Source organism: Planococcus citri, chromosome 4 (assembly GCF_950023065.1).
Source record: "Planococcus citri chromosome 4, ihPlaCitr1.1, whole genome shotgun sequence".
Taxonomy (NCBI): Eukaryota; Metazoa; Arthropoda; class Insecta; order Hemiptera; family Pseudococcidae; genus Planococcus; species Planococcus citri.
The window spans coordinates 35,010,897-35,034,481 of record NC_088680.1 but is presented as its reverse complement, the minus strand read 5'-3'; the positions used below and the strand labels follow the sequence as shown (position 1 = coordinate 35,034,481).

Sequence of the window (23,585 nt, the reverse complement as noted above, 5' to 3'; positions counted from 1 at the left end):
GTCCTTTCTACATCGGTGTTAATTTGTGAAAAAAAATTTTAAAAGCCATTCGCGTTAATTACATTAAACTTACAACTGTTTCTTAATCTAGTTGAGTGTAGTGAACATGTAAACGACAAATATTTCGAGGATGCTTTCAATCATCCGGCTATAAACTGTACAATAGTTTCCCGTCAACGAGAAAAAAATATTCGCAGTGTTGAAAAATAAGCAAGGGCGACATTATTGCACCATTTTCCAACCATTTTTAAAATATGCGAATAAATCGATTGCCTTAACCAGTAGATGGGTTTTTCGGCCTTCCTAAGAATTTGCCAAAAAATCTCGATATTTACGCGAACTCTGTCGTATAAATTACCAGATTACGACGAAAGACTTGAAAAATAATTTTTTTCATCATCGACAAGATGTAACGGCGAGATAAATAATTCGATAACTTGATTTTGATCTTCATCGACGACGTCCTTGAATCTAGATATTTTTACATTTTATGAAATACCATAATATACAAACACCTACGACTATATACGAGACTCGATCACAAATTAACAATTTCGCTCGAGGCATTTCGATCGCATTCGAATGACATACCAGAAATGAGAAAACGTAAACAAAATAGGCCATTTTGTACGTTGTTTGCCCTTTCCGAAGATCGTTTTATATTGTAGAAAATATCGATCGATAATCGAAATAGCCATACATAAAGAGTATCGAATTCGTGAACGGAGTATAAAATTATTTAGTGTACTAATTAATGGTATACCCTGTGCAATGTGATTAATATATACCTTCATACTCTCCAGGGTCTAGGCTAAACGTATGAGAATTTTATTACCTATGACGTCGTGCTGTTTGCGTCGACTTAATGATTACTATAATGTTAGAGCCGAATGTGTCCAATGAGAATGTATAACGCTTAATAAGCACTTCCAGGGTTTAATGCATCCGATTCTTCGCCAGTTTCGCAATATAAGTTGCGCAATACGAGCTTCAGGGAAGTGCAGCTATAGCTACAGGGGTCATTTTTATACGACTACTGTGTGCAAACAAAACCAGTAGCTTTGAAATAACGATGAAGATTCAACTAGAGTCTCAAGGTATATGAAAGAGGTAATTGAGTATTTCCGAGATGCGGTGCAAAGTAAAGGTTTTTCGAGCGAATTCTTGTAGTATAATAACGACGGTAGGGACCTAATAGAAGAACAAGTGGTTTGAAATACAATCTGAGCCTTCGACTGTAAGTTTTAAAATGTGCTTCAAGTGTATTCATCGACAAAATTTTTGAAATCAATTTTAAGAATAGGGGTGAAAGATGGAAAAAAGTTGAAAGAGATCAAAGGACCCAAAATGATCAGAAAAAAACATTCTTTTGATGAACGTTCCATTATTGGATGCTTTGAAATTTACCCCTTCGAATACTATTCTATTTTTTAGGGCCTTCGAGGAGATGACTGCATTGTTTTAGGAGCACAAGTTGACGATTTGGAGAGTTGATCTGTCTCTGTGGAGAGTCGAAAAGGGTGAACTGATTGCATAATTTTATAGATGACAGGAGAAGAAATTAAAGGAATAAGTTCTTTCTAGAAATTGGTCAGTTCTAAAATTGTCCAATTTTTGCTGATGCAGGCAGCGTATCGTCTCGAAAATGGTGGCACTTGATTCGGAGGGGGGGGGGTCGACTTTACAGACTAAAAGAAGTTTCAAGTACATAATTTGTAGCAAAAATTGACGATTTTGGATTTTTTACGAGTAGGTATATCTAAGATTTCCAACTTGAAGGAGAAGTTTGAAATTGCTGGAGAAAAGTAAATTTATACTGGATGCTCCAGATTAGCTCGAAAATAGTGGTAATCGATTTTAAAGATTGACTTTTAGGAGTTAGAAGACAATTTGAACGATTGGTAGCGAAAATTGTCGATTTTGGATTTTTTCAAATTTGAGGTTTCCAATTTGTAAAAAAAAAATACACTTTTCGACTTTTGTACTGGAGGCTCCAGATTGGCTCGAAAATGGTGGAAATCGATTTTGGGGGTCGACTTTGAGAGTTAAAGGAAGATTTGGGCAGTTAGTAGTAAAAATTGACGATTTTAAATTTTTTTCAAATTTGAGGTTTTCAACTTGTAAAAAAATAAATAGGTACACTTTTCGACTCTTTTCCTTGAATTTTGGATTCACCTGCCCTGGTAGATTGAGAATCTTGAACTTATCACAGAATTAAATTTCCAGCTACCGAAGATGATTAAAACGCCTTCTGAAGCAATTTGAAATTTCTGGGGGAAAATCAACTTTTGTCAAATGCTCCAAATCGGTCCAAAAATTATAGAAATCGAGTCACGAGGTTAATTTCAGTTTACAAACCGATTTCCATACTTTTGTCTTCAAATTTACCTACTCTTTTAGTAGGAGAGTAATGCCAATGGTATTGTCAACATTTTCGAAAATTCTCCAAAATTGAAAAATCAACTTCTGCCACTCAAAATTTGGCTCCGAGGTCAGAGTGATGTGCTTTTTCAGAGCGTCAAATTTCAACTCAATCAGCGTTTTACAACTGCTTCAAATTCCTACACTCTCCTCAGCGAGAAAAATCCATTTGAAACTCTAAACCGTCAAACTCTTATAGAACTAAAATTACAAAGTTTGTTTTGAATTTCACGAATCAAATTTTGAAAAAGAAATTACATTAATCTACGTTCGTCTACCTATCTCGTATACCTACTTGTATTTTCACTCAACGAGAATCGAAATCAAAGAACTCAGAAAGACGAGAAAAATTCCAAATTGAAAACTATTTACTCTTCAGAACTAAGAAATAGACAGGGGGTTAAAACGATGGCTGATGCGAATTGCTTTATTTTGACACGAAATAACATTAAATTTACCCCCTCGGTGGTGTTTTGGCAGCAGGCTTTTTCCATAGACGAGAAGACGAGATACACGAGACGAGACGTTTAAACAAAATTAAAAACTTTTCGAGCGTACGACTACGACGTACGAGCTTTTGAAAAATTAGGGATTAGTTGGCCTTAATCGTTATTTTATTTGGTAATTTATGATTAAAAATTAATACGAATAGGGTTTTAATGGTTCGAATTGAACGTTTGTGCTCGGATGATTCGCCAAAGAGAGAGATAGAGAGAGATGTTTTTTAACTGTATGTTTCGATTAACAACTTTTCAATCAAGCTATTAAAAAGTTTTTCGAGACTTCGGTTCGTTTTGACGGTTCGATTTTTCGCGATCGTGTAGCAAAAAAAATAACAACGAAGGAGATAGAGATACGAACTGAGCAAGAGAAGTTTTTTCGTGTTTTTTTTTTTTTTTTTTTTAATCTGTCCAAGTTGTATCGATAGTAAATATTGGTTGAAAAATGGCCTAGTTATAATATTTTACTTCGGACTTTAATAATTTATATGTGTAAAATTTTGCGTCGTAGAGTAAAGCAAGTCGAATACAGTGTGTTGGGTTGTAGAATGTTGATGCTTACGTAGGATGATGGTGCATGTCTGTGTCCACTGTCTAGTTGATAAAAATACTACTCGTAGTTGTAGAAGAGTTTGAAAATAAATCTTGATCAAGAGTGAGATGGAAATATCTGCACAAATATTACTTAATCCCCAAAATGGTCACTTCGGTTATGACATAAATGAATGTCCTTGACTTCTTTTTTTTTTTTTTGCAAATTCTGGAAATTTTGAACCAAAAACTATAATCTCACTCGGGTTAAATTCTATTTTGAAATGAAGTAATTGTTGTCTTCGGTTCACCTACCTCAACTCATATGACAAGCAAAAAGGCTATTTTGAGATAGAATTTTTTTCCACGCAAATACGAACGTTCCAACGCCCTCGATTGTAATATTCGTTACCCTGAGAATGTACGAAAAAAATGCAAAAATTTCGTTCGGCAGAAGACACCAATACAAGGTTGGAAAGGAATGCAGCGCCGCCGAAAAAAAAAAGTTGACCATACGTAGTCGAATTCCGCTCGGAAACACGCTTATGCATAATTAATTTGCGCGGACGGCATTCACGTGTCATGCCTTACAACGGATAAATTTTTAATTACGGGAAAATGGCGTGTGTTTTGTTACGCGGAAGTTTTTTACTTTGTAACCGAAGTGTACGTACTTGTTGAGTTTCTGTAGATTTATTCGCGTAAGGAAGATTTTTTGACACGAAGTCGCCCGTTGTCGTCATAGACTCTGAGAATATGATGCTAATCTTGGACTAATACGGGTAATAAATTAGGATCAGAATTGGTAGGAAATTCTTCTCAGGTGTTGAGTGAGAGGTGTAAAGAGGGATCTATCATACTAGAATAGAAAAATTTAAGTTAAAATTGGTTGAAAAAAATTGGTAAATTTTTTATCTGATGAAGTGATGAGAAAAATTCCTGTTCTCTCACCACTTGAGGCATCGAATTTGTCCATTTAGAAGGTAGAACAAAGAAATGCATAAGGATGGTTTACAAATTTTTTTTGCAGCCAATCAAAAAAATTTAGGTCTTTACAAAATTGTAAATATTTACTTTAAAATTAAGTAAAAATAGCATGGATTAAAAAAATGGTGGATTTTTACTCCAATGGAAATCATTTCTGACGACATTTCAGCTACGATCACATTTCCACTTTCACTTTTTCAGGAAATTAGCAATCAAATTTTATTCTTGTGGGTTTTATTTCCCCTTTAAAATGGATTCAATTTTTACTAAAAATATCAAAAATTGCCCAAATTTTTATATTAGAAAATTTTAAAACTTGAAATTTTTTTTCTTCTTTTTTAGCATTTATTTCTGTTTCTAACCTAATGAAAAATTTTATAATATTTCCTTGAAAATTAGATTATTAAAAAAAAAACCAGAAGTTCAATTTTAAAAAAGAAGCGAGATATCCCCTTACCCCCCCCCCAAACACATTGTTTATAACGAAAAACAGTTCGAAAAAAACAACAAATCTTCAAAAAATGTTCTGCTGAAATATTAAAAAAATTAATAAAATGGAGGATCGCCGATCTTGAACAGAACAAAGTCACCATTCAAAGAACATGGGACTGAGTTTAGGCTTACAAATTTTCCCTTGCCTCTTCCATCAATTTTTTTGGTAACTCAGGTGCCCAAAATGACTCCAAATTTGGGACTACGTAATTTAAGCATTTGGATTTATAATTGCTTTTTAAAGGCAATAGAAAGTAAATATGGAGAACGATTTTCAAATCAAATCTCAATTTGAACCCAACTGGTCAAAAATAAAAACTCAAAATCTATTCCTCAACAAAAGTAGAAAAATTTTTCAATTTTTGTGTCAATTCCACCCCTCTCCCTCCTCTTTTCCCTCATACCAAAAGCTCTGAGTATTGAAAAAAACTGAAAATTTTTCATATTTTTCGAAAAAGATGCAATTTTTTGGGGCCAGATAATCTGTTTTGAAAACTTCTGAACTTGAAAAAATGAACTATGAGTTTTTCTATGTTTTATAAAAATGTGTAACATCAAAAGACCACTTGAATCAAAAAAACAAATTTAATAAGTACATTTGAAAATTATTTCAAATTTCATCATTCGATAGCCAACGGTTTGAAACCATCTTGGGTGCAAGATTCCTATTTTTTGATTTAAAACTCGATTTTCACTTTCAAAGTCAAGAGAGGAGGGGTTTGAAATGAACTGAAATTGCTCAATTAGACATTCAAGAGGTTGTCATTTCACAATCACTCAAAAATGAAAATTTCGAGTTGAATCCTGGCATAACTTTCAAAAAACGACTTATGAAGTCACAAACAATCAAAAATCTTTTTAAAAAATGAGGGGGTTTCATGGAAAAGGGGCCTTGGTCCATCTTTTTTACTGATTTTTACAAGTTCAAATAGAGTTGAAATTTTTTTCTATGTGAAAACATTTTCCAATTCGTTTTTTTTTTCGTGAAAGAACACTTCAATATCACTGAATATGGCGGAATTATTAAAAAAAATAATTTCAAATATATTCAGAATTGTAAAAATCAGAAAAACAAAAAATCGACTAAAGCCTTTTTTCCACGAACCCCTCAAATACAAAAAATTCCAAGTTTTCAAAAAATGTTCAAAACGAATTTTTTGAGGTTTTGAACGTAAATTTTGAAGGTGAACAAAAAAATGCCATACTAAAAAGTGGGTTTTCTTCACAATTGAATGAAAATCTACAAGTTTAAAAGAATTTACATGACAATTTTTCAAACGTCGTTTAAAGTACAAAAAGTTGAAAAGTGAATAAATATGATGAAAATAATATAGATTCTTCGCATGTTTTGAGTCTTGATACCTAAGCCATAGTACATATCTACATCTCATTCTTTAAAGATTCAAAATTTGAAAGAATACTTAAATGGGGTGGGGGGGGGTTCAACATTAATTTTGATGCAGCCTTTGCAGACGAATAGAAAAACGTTCACACCAAAGTGGTTTTTTTTCAAACTGAAGAGGCTCTTGCATTTTTGGGCGATAAAATTTTGAAATTTGCGGTTCACTTGAAAATGCAAGCCTTCTACAGATCCTCCAATTTTTTAAATTGGCTATTTTAGTAAAGAACTTTTTTTGACTATATTCAAAGATATCATCAGAATGCATCAATATCTTCATTTTCGACAATTTTTCAACTCCTGATCCTTCAACTTCACCAACATGGACAAATTCAGAAAAAATTTCATCTCCTCAAACCAAGTTCAGTGATGAACAAAGTTTCATTTCAATCGTTGACCATCACTTCTGATCATTCCTTCATACTCGTACAAGGTGAAAAAATTTCACAACTTCGGTCCTTCCCCACTCCTCCAAAATTATTCAACATCCGAACTTGCCTTTCAAACACAACTATCTCATTCCAAGCCTACTTACATAGAGCATTTTCGGCAAATCCCCCCTCCTTTCTTCTCCTCCAACTCAAATTACACTACACAGACGACGTCTCAAGTTCATAAAATACGCCTGTAAAAAGGTCTTCGTACTATCTCATCACGTCTGAAGTGATTACTCGATTACCTGCGACAACAGAAACAGGCGAATGCGCATCTCCTAAGCCGCTAGCGCCGTCAGCGTCATCTTCATCGCCATCCAAAGCGCGTATAATGGCGAACGTGCCAAGCTACCCAAGACAAGTTTCAGTTTCAAGTTACAAATGCACGCCACCACGTTTTTTCCTCGTTTATTTTCCAAGCTCCTCGCCTCGTCGCACATGGAATATTATTACCCGTTAAATCTACCAGCTTATTTGTAAACAGTAATTCTATTTTTAGGTAATTTTCCACTATTGTGGTCATCGTATAGTAGATAAGTATAGAAGAATAGCGGTAACCATGATCGTGATGTGGTGGTCGGCGCGGCTCCCTCCTCAAAAACACGATATTTTAACCAGCGATAAATGCACTTAGGTTTGTGCTGTTGTTTATATCGCGAAGAATTTTCCTAAATAGCTCGAAGCCATATCTGGGTATATATACGATTATTATTAGTCGTTCTCGCAATGAAACAAGAATGAAAAACTTTTCTCCTTTACTGACCTACATTATGTGGAAAACTCACGAGGCGTTATAATTTTTCGCGCTATGTGCTGTGTGTGCAAACACCAGCACACTTTGCAAGGCATAAAGAGCAGGGAAAATGTTAAAATGAAAAAAGGTACTCTCTTTGATAATATGATAAAGAAAATGCACACAACACCGAATATACCAGAAAAAGACAGAAAGAAAGAAAGGCAGAGAATGGTTACAACTGTTTTATAAAATCGTATAAAGGCATACTGTCGACCTTCGTGTTAAGTATACTCCTTCTTTTTTTCCCCCACCACCTCGTCCCGTGTGTACCGCGAGATATTCCTTTGCGTAAAAAAGATAAAAGAGAACGATCGCCTAAAGCCTTTAGCCTCTTTTTCAAAACCGTATAAACGAAATAGCGCGATTTGTTTGGTCGCGAACGCGAAACAATTCTGTGCTTTGGACTGTTGCATGTTTCGAGTTTATTTTCGATGCTTTTCACGACTCGCTAATTGGTTTTTTAGGTTATTTTACACAAATTCGAGCTTAATCGCATTCGTCGTTGAAACTTTTTATATAGGTCTATTTTTCTCGTTGAAATATCATTCGTACTATTATTTTTTATTTTTTCAAGGTAAACAAAATTACAGTTGCTTACACTATCATTTTCAAAATCGATTTTTCTTTCTCAAAATTAGTAAAAATTTTCAAAAAAACACACACGAGATACTTAAGAAATTTAATTAATGACACAGTCGAAAAATTCACTCAACGAGATTTACCCAAAACAATGAGTATTTCCAAACAATACGCAGATCCCGACGTAGTCGCGAAGTGAAAAAAAAATTACATAGATGTAATAATTAAAAAAAAGAGTAGTATTTTGTGATTCACGATGAAAAAAAAATACTACAGAGGAGAAAAGCTCTTTAGAATTTTTTTTCTTATTTATAAACTCGACTCGGGTATTTTAATTCTTCGTTGTCAAACAAAAGTTCTCTTTACAAAAGATTCCCCACCCGGACTAGGGATTAACGGGGTTTCTATATTCATAATTTTCGCGCCCCATTTTACTCGGCGCGACGTCGGCATCAACTTAATACTCCGCACAGAGTACGTATCGATCGCAAATTAATGTAATTCCGAATTTTAATTCGTTAATCCTATTACTCGATATCGCTAAATTAACGCTGCCTCGCCTTTGAAAAAGCTAGGCGATATTTCTCTCAAATGTCTCGATATTCTCGCCTATATAAGTTTTAAAATTCGTAGCAGGTTTAGGTTTTTTATTATTATTTTTTTTTCTCGCAGTAGAACGAGTATAAAGTGAGATGATAAATTTGTCTCGATACCCCCTTCGTGAAATTTTACAGTACCCTTGGCAGCTACGAGGATCGCCGAAGGGGTAGAGTGTATACTTGGAGTTGAAAAATCGCTTCGGCGATTACCACATCGCATCGTAAGTACGATGCATTGTTATAGGGTTATATCAGGTCGTTTTTGCCACAATGTACGACAATCGTTGTGGTTTTTTCTCGCTGCCGACAAGTTATTTATTACTCGAATGCGTATATACGTAAACGTATAGTACGAGCATCGGTTCGTTCCATAAACTGAATATGTATTCCAGCGTCTTTTCTTTTATACGTGAAGATCTTTTACGTGCAGTCTACGTTACGTACTTGTATGTGTCATTGGCGCGTTAAATTTGAAAAAGTGTTAACTCTACGAACCTCCTTCCGAGGTATCCGACTTGGTTTTTATGAGCTCTTTTACTTCGATCGTTAGGAAAATCATTTTTCATCGGTTCACAAGTACCAACGTATCAATTTAAAGGATTTAGATATTCAAAACTGTACACTAAGGTGGCTCAATTTTTTCTATTTTTGGGATCGAAGGTCAAAAAGACAAGGTAAAAATGTCAAGCTTCAGACCTGAAGTATCCCATTCCAGCTTCTTTTCCTCCCCTTTCCATTTTGACGCCAAAATTTTGAAATTAAAAAAAATATATTCTCTCAGTACCTATTTGGAAAAAGACAACAAAGTTTGAAAATTCTCAGAACAATCTAAGTACACACAGATTACATTTAAGAGACAAAATTGTATTTTTTTTTCTCTCAAAAAAGAGTGATTTTTCTCAAGAAATAGGATCTTGCTAAACTAGGCTACATACATAGGTACTTATGAACTCTAAATTTTCAGTAGCTTCTTGATTTTCTGTCAATTTGAAAAAAAATGGGGATTTTTTTCTCCCCATCAAAAGTTTTTACAAACAATAATTTTCAAAACCACTAGAAAATTTTGACTATTTTTCTACCACGAAAAATGGCAAAAAATCAAAATTTCATCAAATTGACCTAGAGAACAGAAATTTGATACACACCCTATTTCCGACTTCCTGAATCGATTAGAAACGATTTCCAACCGTTTTGAGCAGTTCTTGAGCCTCCAGCAGATGCTGAGTTATATGGAGATGGTTACAAGTTCTTTTGAAGCCCCTAGTCACACTTGAAAAATTCCAGATTCCCCCCCCCCCCAAAGGTGTAAAACCTTTCCAAATCAACTTTAGAAGTGATCCACTTGACCAATTACACGTCATTTTTCCAAAGTGGGTTTGTTTTTATATGGCATTTATATCAAAAATATGGAACTTTCAAATATGATGTAGGCTACAAAAGAGCTTGGAACCACTCTCAATTGATTGAGCATATACTTAATTGTTAAAATTAGACAATGCGGTAAATTTTCCCAAACTTTTGAAAATCCGCTGGAGGCTCCAAAATTCCTTAAAACGGCACGAAACCATTTCCAATAGATTTTAAGAGTCAAAAATAGGGTATGCAAAATTTCAGTTTTGTAGATCAATTTCGTAAAATTTTGATGTTTTTTGCATTTTTGGCACAACAATTTTCAAAAATTCACCATATATTGAAAAATACACTTTGACATCTGAAACTTCGGCTGTTGATGTATTTTTGTAGGCCTTGAAAAAGTCTCAAGTTCGAATTATAAAAAACAAAATCTGAGCCAAAAATCTAAATTTTGGGGAAAAGACTAAGTATTTGAAAAAAAAGAAATATTTCCTGGAAAAAATTGCCAATGTTTTGAAAAAATTCCAGTGTCATTAAAAAACATACCAGACGACCCTTATGAAATTAAAAAATTCTTAGATCTAATAAAAAAAACCCAACCTTACCAACTCGATATAAAATCTCACACGATGGGTGTAATAATCATGTAATTACAAACCCCCCGCCCCCCTCCATGCCAATTTTTTAGCAATACTTACTCACAAACTTACAAATTTTCAAAACATTTTTTTCGTGTTTTGGAAGAAATTTCGATTTTTGAAAATATTTAATTTCAAATTTAAAAAAAAATATTGACCAAATACCCTAATTATTGGGGAAAAATTCATTTCTTTAAAAATTGTTTTGAAAAAAATTTCTTCAATGTATTAAAAATTGTCAATGTTTTGAAAAAATTCTCAACTTTTTAGTGGCATTAAATGCCACTTCGTTAAAAAAAAACTGTTTGAGAAAAAAATGTTTTTTTTTGAAAAATTATCAATTTTTTGCAAAATGTTTACAAAATTAGGTAGAACTTTTTAAACAAAATTCGTGTTTTGGAAAAAATCTCAAATTTAAAAAAAAATTAAAACTTTGAGCAGAAAACCTAATTTTTGAAAAAAATACACCTTTTTGGAAAAATCATTAATTTTTTGAGGAAAAATTAAAATTGCCAATTTTTTTGGTATAATTTCGTGATCTTAGATTCTTGAAAAAATGCCAATTGTTTGAAAAAAATCCTCCAAATTGTACATAATTATCATATTTTCTTTTTAAAAAAAAAAATTTTTTGAAAATGAATCTTCATGTTTTGAAAAAAAATGTCGTTTTTTGTTAAAGAACCATTTTTTGGAAAAATATCTCGTGTTTTCAAAATATATTATTCATTTTTTTGGAAAAACAACTTCCAATTTTTGGAAAAGACTCGTATTTTTAGGATTGAAACAATCTTCAATTTTTGGAAGAATTTTTTCAATGCTTGTAATATTTTTTTGGTTTTTGAAATTCACACTCATTTCTTCAGTTTTCTTGAAAAAAGGATTGATTATTCAGCCATCAATAGTTCTAATTCCCGGATCACAACTAAAGTAATAATAATTTGGTTTGGAAACGTTGCAGTTGAATGCTCTGTTCGGTAGTTCATGTCTTCGATTTGTAGCTGAACCATCGCCAAAGGATATTATTCTCATCTTGAGTGGTTTTTGATACTGTGTTTTTTCACATTTTCCCCCCTTTTACCTCAAATCATCACAGAGTATCAAATTGATATTCTTCCAACCGGTTTTTTTCTTCGATTAGTGAACTACTTCCCATTGTCTTTGCAAAATATACCCATAAAATGTGTGGTTGAAAACCTAATGGTGTTTTGTACCTATTTTCAAGGTAAGTAAAGAGGATCTCGCATCACATACGCGTGGTATTGTTTTGATTTCAATTCCAGTGTAATTTCATTTGTCTTTTGATAGGATAAATATAGCCTGGATAGGCTTAATAAAGGAAAATTTCTTCGATCATTGCCGCCATATGTACAGTTATGATGGTTTCGTGATCGCTTAGCTTTGAGTACATTGAAGAGGAAAAATTCCATAAATCCTTGAACTTGCGGCAAGCGGTTAATTATGAGTATATTCCATCGTCGTACATTCTAGAATTTTTATTTGTATTTATCCGTATGTTTTGTTTATGTGCATGTGTAGTACATATGTTGTCTATACGAATAAGGTTGATATTTCTGTGCGACGACCGCGCTTGGGAAAATTTCATGTTTATGAGGAAAATAACGAAAATCATTACGCTAAGAGTAATTTATATTATGGTAACATAGACGATAATTAGAATGGAGGTTTTTCGATTGCCTACGCATAAACACCGATTATAATCTCTATATCATTGCCGCATTTACATGTACAATTGTATAAGTACTCGTACCTTACCTACTCGTACATGGCATCGTCGTACGTCGTCTTGTAAATACCATCAGGTATCGAAGCATATAATAATAAATAAATCTCGCTCAGGTGTACATATTATTTACTTTTCGAACGACGAGAAAAACGTTGATTGCATTTTTTTCCTACTAATTTAACGATATGTTCGAAAAGAAAAATTTCCAGGATTGAATCTGTGCCAAATTTGCAAACACTATTGGTATCATCTGGTCTATGGAATAGGTACTGCTTGCCTAAACGTTGGACAATTTATTTCCAGTTGAGAGAGAGTCTGCGAGCCAATATTGCCAAAGTATATTGTCCCAGTCGTGATCGTATAGGTAAATTGGTATCTTGCGTTAGATTATTGTGATTCATAAGTTGAAGATTAATGTCTAAGATATACTCGTACATGTATCTTTATCACGGTCTAGGTCAGTGGCCGGTTTCATTCCATTGCGATAGGCACATCGCTGGATTTCCCCAGTCGACTCGATTCACTCGTGTAAATGTAAACCACCTCCCAGCTGATTCAACTGGTTGCAGATTTTAATGCAGTTGTTTGTTTCTTTATTTCATTTTTTTTTACAACACGATGGCTTTCGTTTCAAGTTCTCGACAAAAAATAATACCGTAAGAAAGTTAGTTTCTAGCTTAAAGCTTCGTTCTTGTATGGTCAAGCTAACGTAAGTTGTAAACAGAAACGAGGAAATTAGAGAGAAAATTCAAATTAAACAGGAGGAATAATTTGGTCGAGAGGTCGAGACTATAAGTCGACGAATGAAACAAACATCAATTAGAGAGATTCGCCGACGATGCAGGCAAATAGTATTCCAAAACTGGAACAAACTCTCGCCAACAACCGTTGAATACTGTATAACCCGTTTGATTTGCAAATCCCAATATCATAGAAAATTGGCAAATTAAAGGGTAAACCTTTGCGGTTTCGCTAAACGAATCGTACACCATAGACCCAAGAATAAGAAGTACGACGACGACGTGTATTATAAGCTGAAGAAGTCTACGAGTAAAATCACGACTAAAGTTTCTTCTCAGTAGGACGGTTCTACTTGCCATGCAGCAACAACATCTTTTAAACTTAGTTTTGCTCAGATATATTTGCATAGAATTTTATACAAAATAGCCCAGCTTATAAGGTTATACCCGACACCCCGCTGAAGGAAATTTTATGCCGAATGCGACACCGTGAGCGGAATTCTTTTCGGTGATTTAGTTCGAAAGTTAGCTTAATCCTCGGGCTGGAAATTTATTACGATGTTCTTAATGGTTCGCGCAAGTTTCGATTCGATGTAACTTTTCAAACTGTGTACGAGTAAATGACTTGGAAAAATTCCGCTTAATCGATCCACACACAATCTGGCGTGAAATTTTATTCGATATGAGTACCTGTGTGTGTCTGGTTGACCACCCTACAGCGATGCTTTTGCGATAATTTATATACGAGTACGTATTTAAGATGGTGTATTCGTCCTTTTGTAGTAGGTAAAGTATTATTTCGTCGAGTGCTGGAGGTTTTCTATTTGATGTGTTTTTTTAACTGAGCTCTGTTTGGGAAAGTGTTCTACTAGTTGAATTTGAGACTCGATGTTGTTTTTTTGCAGCGACGAATACAATTGATGTGGTTAGAGTTGTCGCGGAAGAGAAGAGGGAGGTGGTGAGAGGTGCTTGATAGGAATTTGTGATACGTCTATACTGAAATTTCAAGCTTCATACTTGACACTTCTTTATACCCCCTTTCACTTTGATGAAAATTATTGAAATACTAATACTTAGTTAAGTACCTACCAAAAATTATATTCGGTTGAAAAAAAGTTTTCTAATGGAATAATAAAATTCAAACTGACAAGGAAACCTCTTGAGGTGTCACACTCCGATTTGAACGGGACCGCGATTTTTGGAAAGAGCATAATCTAAAACCCCCAAAACCAAATTTTCAGCTGCCGAAGTTCATTTTTCGATTTTTGGCGAATTTTTGAAAATTCAAAATTGACTGTTTTTGGCGATTTATGTTTTTTTTTTAAAAAAGTACGCACTTGATCAATAAAAATGGTCAAAATAAGTCCCAAAACTAATATTAATTACCCAAATCCAAATTTCACAATTTCCAGCCATTCTGGAGCCTCCAACGTGATTTTTCAATTTCTCCAGAATTTTGAATTTTGGAACGAGAGTGACACCTCAAAAAACTACTCTTGAGGTGTCACTCTCAAAATCGGCTTAAATGTGGATAAACTCGTTAAACAGGTCGAGTGTAATATACAACTCGATTTTTAGCTGGCCAACTGAATATTCACGCCTTCTGGAGCAAATTCAAAATTCTGGAGAAATTGAAAAATCGTGCTGGAGGCTCCAGAATGGCTGGAAATTGTGAAATTTGGATTTGGGGGGTTAGTTACGGACAAAATACAGCGATTCACGCAAATTTCTAAAATTTCCTCACAAACGGTTATTTTTTGATTTTTTGGATTTTTTAATTTTGAAAAAAGCTGGTCAAAAAACCACTCTTGAGGTGTCAATCCCAAAATCGGCTCAAATGTAGATAAACTTGTTAAACAGGTCGAGTATAATACACAACTCAATTTTTAGCTGCCCAACTGCATATTCGCGCCTTCTGGAGCAAATTCAAAATTCTGGAGAAATTGAAAAATCGCGCTGGAGGCTCCAGAATGGCTGGAAATGGTGAAATTTGGATGGGGGGGGGGTTAGTTTTGGACGAAATGCAGCGATTCGCGTCGAAAATTTCCACACAAACGGGAAACTTTTGATTTTTTTGATTTTTTAATTTTGAAAAAAGTTGGTCAAAAAACCACTCTTGAGGTGTCAATCCCAAAATCGGCTCAAATGTAGAAAAACTCGTTAAACAGGTCGAGTATAATACACAACTCGATTTTTAGCTGCCCAACTTCGTATTCACGCCTTCTGGAGCAAATTCAAAATTCTGGAGAAATTGAAAAATCGCGCTGGAGGCTCCAGAATGGCTGGAAATGGTGAAATTTGGATTTGGGTAATTAATATTAGTTTTGGGACTTATTTTGACCATTTTTATTGATCAAGTACGTACTTTTTAAAAAAAAAGCATAAATCGCCAAAAACGGTCAATTTTGAATTTTCAAAAATTCGCCAAAAATTGAAAAATGGACTTGGGCACCTGAAAATTTAGTTTTGGGGGTTTTAGGTTATGCTCTTTCCAAACACCTCAAGAGGTTCCCTTGTGAGTATTTGAAATTGATCTCAACTTGAATCGTGTTGAGTATTCCACTTTAACGATTACAAAAAAAACCAAAGGCATGAGAACTGAGGAGCAATTTTAAAATAAGCTACAAAATATTTTCAAAAAAAAAAAATGAAAATAATAAAAAACATGAACAAAAAATCAAAAACCATTAAGATTATTAAATTATTGAAAATTTGAGGCCTTTTTTCACATTTTAACAAAATTTCTGTGCCTATATGTTCAAAATATACTTTTGAATTAGGATTTTAAATTTCCTATTCTTTTCCGATTACATCACGAATAAACTCACTCAAGAAATATATTCAGTAAACTATTAAATTTTCATTGAAAAAAATAGCCCAAAGTTCTAAAAATATGAGATGATCTTTATTAATAGAAACTCGAGATGGGTATTGAGCAATGCTCGAGCACTTTACTCAATTACACAGAAAATTAGCCACAGGCATCCAGAACTGGAACTATATACGCAATGAAATAATAATACGCTGCTTCCTTTTTGAGTTTTATTATCCAGAGTATCTAATGGGAATTTGTGCAAGACATTTTCAATTCCAATGTCGCTCAGTTCACTTCTCAAGCATTACAGCAACAACAGGAAGAAAAATTCCAAATTTCATTCAACGAAAATATTTCAATTTTAGCCCATTTTTGCGAACTAAAAAAGTTCAAAATGGCTAAATTCCCAAAATTCTAATCCAAAAATAAATCCAAATTCCATAAAAATTACTTAATCTATTTGTACAACCCCTCAAGGCGCTCTTAAGTGGCGATTACAAAAACCCATAAAGCAAGATGAATGAAAAAAAAAAAAACAATCATCACGCAAACGCCGCTTTGAAAGGTTATGACCCTTAAGGGGAGACGATACACCGCACCTTAAACACGTAGTTATATCTGTTATGACTTTATCGAGCACCGAAGACCGCATCGCGAAGATCGAACTGGTTTATAATGGTTATTTTTTATGACTTTTTCAAGGTAGATACGTTGTTCGAGAGTACAATGTTAATTGTCATGCTAGTTAATCATTTTTAAAGAGATATTTCAACACCTTTGGTGACTGGTTGGCTGCTGATGGGCGCACAGAGGCACACGCTTGATGCATTGATGCGGCAAAATTAATATACAAGTACACAGTATATAGGTTTAGGTACACACGCGCCGTACAAATAATCCAGCGTATGTTTAACGCGCCAACACGTTTATTTTTCTCATTAAAATTAGCTCCCGTGTATACGAGAGTATTTATGCAAATTCTGCTCCTCTCTCCTCAAACTCGAGTTTCAATCGCAACTACGCGAGTACTTATAGATGAGCCATAAAGATCACCTGTAAGTGCGTCAGGCAGCTCATTTAGGTATACTCTTCTCGAGTGCTCGTATTACACCCGAGGTGTTTATTCGCGATTTAACCATGCTATTTGGCGTATTTTTTCGCGTCATATTGCCCATCTCCAGCAAGCAAACCGAACTAGTTAACGATGTGAGTCTGCAAAAGTACAACGACAACGACGCCGCAGACTACAATGCGACACGCACGTGTATTAAGAACTGGTTTGAATTGACTAATCGTATTGCCAGCCAGATAAACATTACAGGTATGTGATTTTCCATCCGTCTCAAGTTGACCAATATATATTTCCCAGAATAGAATTTTATCTATTCCTTGGCTTTTTTTAGAAGTGCGTACGTATACTTACGCCGGTGTGCATTTTAAATACCTACTTGAGTCCTAATATGGGCAAAAAATTTTATATCAATTTCCCTATTACTCTTCACTTCGTAGCTTATGGAACTAAATTGGGTTTTTTCACGCAGTTACGTCGTCGTTGACGGATCTGTTATACTATTTTAATGAGTTTTGAGATAATGACGTTATTTTCTATTCGTTTTGGTTTTGAAAATAGTATAATCGAATTGATAGGTTAGATATATTGATGAAAAATTCCAAAATTGATAACATACTTACATTTTTGGTATTTCCTTCTGAGATTTACTCTCATTGCAACCCAGCAATCAACAAACTATTTCCAACGACACATCAGAATCACAGAAGATACCAAGAAAAGGGTTGCAAAATGAATGAAAAATAGTACAAAACGTATTCCACTCGAGTATTGGATAATCGAATGCGTCAAAGGTCAATACCGTTCTTCCACACCTCTTCAGACTGTCTGCTCATCTCGCACATAATTCTCTTCAGTACACCAGTTTCTGTACATTGTACAGTGATACACGGAGGTCGCATCTGAGTCATTTTGCCAGCCCAAAGGTCACTTTACTGGTATAATTTCACCATACGTGAATCAAGTCACACGTGCAAATATGCGAACCACTTTGAACATGGATACCTTATGCCGAATGTCGCTCTGGTTAATAATTATGCGGTTAGGTTAAGAATAACGCGATTTTTTGTTTGACGATTCCGAGAATTGGTGGCTCAATCCATCAATTCAATCGTACATTTATACGATATCGATGAAACCACTTTGATAAGGTCAACTTCTTTAAGAAATGAATAGCCTTACAAAAGAAGGAAGTTGAGAAGATTCCAGTGGTCACAGGTGCAAATGAGCGGCTTCTTTCGGGGTCGATTAGAGTTCCAAGCATGTGTAGAGATAGAGTTCCCCTCTCGGAGCAACAGACAGTTCCACCAAGTGATGGCTACTTGTATCCTTAGATTTGTTACTTTTCATTTGTTTATCTATTTCTCGATTTTCCAGACCCTAAAAATAGCAATTACACTCAAATTGGGGGGGGGGGGGTCAATTTGGTAAAGAGGCTTTAAATTAATTTAAATCAGAATTTTTTTAGGGGCTAAAAATGTATCTTTTTTTGAAGAAACTTGAAAAAATGAAAAAAAAAAAAATAAATGGAAAACTACAAACGTTGATTGATGAAATATGTAAAATAAAGGAAAAATGATTATTTTGGCAAAAACAGGACTTTTTTTGGAAATTTTGGAAAAATCATTAGCTGTAGTAAGTATAGGTACTTTTTTGACTAAAATAGGGCTTCTTGATATATTTGCCAAAAAATTGAATCTTTTTCGAAAATTTCGGTGGAAAACAGGACTTTTTTGACGCAAACAGAAAACGTGGCTTTTCATGTGAATCTGGGCAAAAAATCAGACTTTTTGACAGGTTTGACAAAAAATGGAGCCATTTTTGGCAATTTTGGCGAAAAACGGAAGATTTTTCACGTTAACAGAAAACTAAACTTTTTATGAAATTTTGGGGTAAAAAATGACTTTTCGACAACTTTTGTAAAAAAAAGGACATTTTTGGTAATTTTGAAAAACATTGGGGCTTTTTGAAAATTTTGGTAAAAAACAGGACTTTTTAATAAAAAATTGGGTTCTTTGGTAATTTCTACACCGAATGGAAATTTTTGACAATTTTGATAAAAACTGAGACGACATTCTTCGGCAATTTTGTTAAAAACAGAAATTTTTCACATAAATAAAAAACTGGACTTTCAATGGCAGCGTGCCCAAAAAATAGGGCTTTTTAATGATTTTGGTAAAAAAAAAAAACGAACGTTTCTGACAATTCTCAAAAAAATGGTCACTTTTTGGTAATTTTGGCCAAAACAAGACTTTTTTGACAAAAATTGACCTTTTTAGTCATTTTGGCGAAGACTTGAATTTTTTTGACAAAAATTGGCCTTTTTGGTAATTTTGACAACAAACAGAAACGTTTTCGACAAAAATCAGAACTTTTTGAATATTTTAACAAAAATTGGCCTTTTTGGCAATTTTGGCCAAAACAGGACTTTTTTGACAAAAATTGACCTATTCAGTAATTTTGGCGAAAACAGGACTTTTTTTTGACAAAACCTGGCCTTTTTGAAAATTTCGACAACAAACAGAAACTTTTTTAGCAAAAATCAGAACTTTATAATTTTGAGAAAAATTGAGACTTTTTCGAGAATTTTGGCCAAAACATGAATTTGTTGGCAATTATCGTAAAACATAAGGGCATTATTTGGAAAATTAAAATAAAAAACAGGACTTATTTGACAGCTTTGGGGGGAAAAAACAGGAATTTCTCAGCAATTTTGGCAAAAATGCGACCTTTTTGACAACCTTTCCATAAAATGAAACATTCTGACAATTTTTAATAAAATCCCAACTTTCTTCAGCAGTTTTGGAGAAAAAGATCAATTTTTTGGAGATAATGGTGGAACATTGAACTTGTTTTTAGAGAGGGAATTAGGGCAAAAAAACTGATTTTTTTACAATATTGTCAAAAAACGAGCTTTTATTTGGCAATTCTGAAAGAGAAAAAAACTGGACTTTAATTAAGGATAGTGATGGCGAAAATCAATACTTTTTGGATCCTTTTGCAAAAAAAAGCATTTCATTACCAATTTTTGAAAAAAAAATGGCTTTACGATAATTTCGACAAAAAATGAAACTTTCCAACAGATTTCATTGAAAAAAAGAGGACTTTTTTGATAATTTTGAAAAGATACAGGACTTTTTCGGTAATTGAGGCAACAATCAGCATTTTTTGAATATTTTGGCAAGAATACACAACAAAGGTAAGGAAAGCAGGGGAATATTTTTTTTTACAAAAAATGGTAAAATCCGAAGTTTTACCTAATTACTTACTGATTAAATATTTAACTTTATCAAATTCCAAGATTTTGATGTGAAAATTTTAAATTTTCAATTGATTCTCATCACTTCTCCAGAAGGGTGAAATTCTGCACTGACTTTTCTAATTCTACAGAGAATGGGCACCCCGTTTTGGAGACAGTTTCCTTACATCATCAGCTAGCTTCCAAAATCAAAAGCACTTCTGTTGCATCAGTTAGAGAAAAATTTAACGTAGAACAAAAAATTACAAAGCTTATTCTACCTAAAAACCAATTCCTCGGCAGATAAACGACGCCAAACAACCTCCGGTAGTGAACTTTGTTTTTCTTACAGAACTAAACTTTTGTTTTTGATTCCTGGGGCAATCAACTATTTCCAACCTATACAATATGCCAATCCGTGACCTGTAAGTTAGGAATGAATTCATACAAGCGACGTTATTACAAAAACATCCCCAATAATCGAATCTATCACGTAAATATACGCATCATTACTCTTAAAATGAGAAAAATACCCGGAAAAACACGTCGTACGTTTCGAAATACGAGTATGAGGAGGAAACGTGAGCCTTATTTTCCATCCTGCTGCATGATTCGAATCGGTATTGGCTAGGTAGGTAGTAGGTACTCGTATATTCGTATAAAACAGGGTACATAGGTATACGTTTCGAACCCGATAAAATATATGGACTGGGGTTTTCGACGTGATTGAGTTAACGGTATCGCGAGCGGAGCGAAAACTCGTTCGAGTATAACTTTACTCGCATCTCTGTCTCTTTTGCCTCTCTACACAGGCGATAAAAAGCTTAAGATTTGACACATCAAAGCTCATCAATTAAAGTTACTCTGGCGCAGAGTTATTCGTATACACCGTTAAAACGATACCTCATCTCCGGCGAAGATATTTTTTCGATAAATTAGACCGTGTGGCTGGTTTTGGGCTGTTTGTGCTACTGCTGCTGTTGCCGCGTTGCTGCCGGTAGTGCATGGTAGTGTGCTGTCGTAAGAAGCGAATTAATTATCTCAAAAATCGTCGTCCTTCTCTATAATCGTCGCACACCTGGTCCAGTAGCGATGCTAAAACCCTCATATCTGTGCGATGTTCACCTTGGTTGCAAACCGGAGACCGAACATAATATTTAAAATACGAAAGTACTCCACCGAGAGTTCATCGGCGTCGGTTCATTGTCAACGTCGACGTCGACGACGTCGTCATCGCCCCTCACAAGAGCAGCCAAAAGACACGAGTATACGATAATTATACTCGTAATATAAACATGAATACTCTATACAACTCAATGGTCTTAATGAAAATGAGGAAGCTGAAGTCATCGTATGGTGGGAAATAGTACTCTGTTTCGAAATTTCCCAACTTTTTCACCAGCCATTTTCGATGACGAAGATCACCATACGGTGCATTTTCCAAGGTCTCCATCGTACTTTCTCGATGCTGGAAAACAAAAAATTCCATGTCGTAGTTGCAGCTTCGTCGTCGTCGTCGCCGGAAATTGAGCAACCAGTTCAGTAAATTTTCAGCCAAGGTTTTCTCGTAGTTTCTCATTGTTTTCCATTTGTCATCCATAAATACACCAGGTACTCGTACATGCAATTTTTCAAAATATATCTCGAGTGAATCATTTCTTTTTCTCTGCCGCAATTTCCCATATCTACGCATTATATCTCGATAGATATATTTTCCACAATAAAACGGTAACGAGGGGGGAAAAAAATTACTCGCGAGTCTAAAAATACATCGACGTATCACCGGGGAACCGTTACCAGTATACGGTAATGGATCGCGAGAAGTGGGCAGGGGAATTTCCATCTTGTTAAAGCGACATGTGTGCGCGACCTTCGTCGATATGCGTAGATAGTCGTATATTTTTCATACATTTTTTACATCAAATTCACCATCAGCAAAAGGTCGCCGCCGCTATATCCAATCGATGCATAGTGATGGGTACATTTATAGTACGTATAACGTGCGTAGAGTTCAATGGTCCATACCATTGACAGAGAAAAGAAAAGTGTCAACGAGCCGCCAACCTTGATGCGTTTTTTTTTTCATATCGTAAAAAAACCGGGCGAATTTTACTTCTATGCAGATATCTATGTATATTGATTGATGATGAATGGACAAAAAAAAAAAGATAGACAACGATGTAACTACTCCTCGAATTACACCATCTAGTATGTGTATATGCCTCTTGACAAAACCAATTTTTCATAGGTACGTTAATCTAACCACACACGATCGAAAACTAGACGCTCGTAATTGATCGCATATGGTAAATTTTTCATCACGACTTGACTCGAATACGTATTCCTATACCTATTTTAACTGCCTATGGTGGTCAAGGTACCAGCTATTTATAAGGTGTTAAATTTCGCCAGCCGCTGGGTCATAATTGTCGCGTGTTAATTACCTATACAATGTGAAAGCGTTAATTAAGTACGATTTTTTACACACTCCGCATATTCGGGAGGAAAAAAAAAACACCTCCTTAGGGTGCTGTTGTGACGAATCACACACCCCCTTTATGCGCGCATTAATGGCTACACTTGGCTTTTATGATACGTTCTTTTCCTTTATGTGCTTAATTTATTCTCCAAATTAAATATGAAGTTGACCCGTGTTACGAGAGCCAACTGGTTAACTATATTTTAATACCTAGACGTTATTAATGAGTGGCAATTTTTTTTCTTCTCTGTGTTTCAGGTGAGTAATACGTACCTTTCCTAGCTGTAGCTACCCACTGACTTTTTTATTGGTATAATATATCGGTGACTGGGTAAGTACATTTTATACGTATACGTAACGACTGATGGGGTAAATTTAAAGTCCTGGTGACCTAGAATTTTATTCGCAGCATTTTCGAATCATCAAATTTCTCCAATAGATCACCAACCAGAATACAATTAAATGTTTAAAATGAGTTCGTGGGGTTTTCAACTAGAGACTAGTTCCGGCAGAATATAAAAACTGAATTAGAAGAGCGTATAGAATCAAGAATGTAATCTAAAGAGCGAGGGAGTGAAAAAAAATTTAAACAGAAATTTTTCTAAAAGTCTGAAAATGAAATAAGGAGGAGACTGAAAGTACATCTGGCATTATGAAAATATCAAAAATGCAAGAACTTTACATTAAAGATGAGTATAAATTTCATTATTATTAACGAAAATTAAAATTGAAAGGAATTGCTTCGATAATATCTAGATAAATGAACTTTTC

At 34.5% G+C, this 23,585-nt stretch overlaps 1 protein-coding gene across 3 annotated transcripts in view; it reads left to right on the top strand.

Moving 5' to 3' along the window:
- LOC135843186 (scavenger receptor class B member 1-like) overlaps nucleotides 1-23,585 on the top strand; it is a 118,245-nt gene that overhangs the window by 17,973 nt on the left and 76,687 nt on the right. The window lies entirely within an intron of this gene.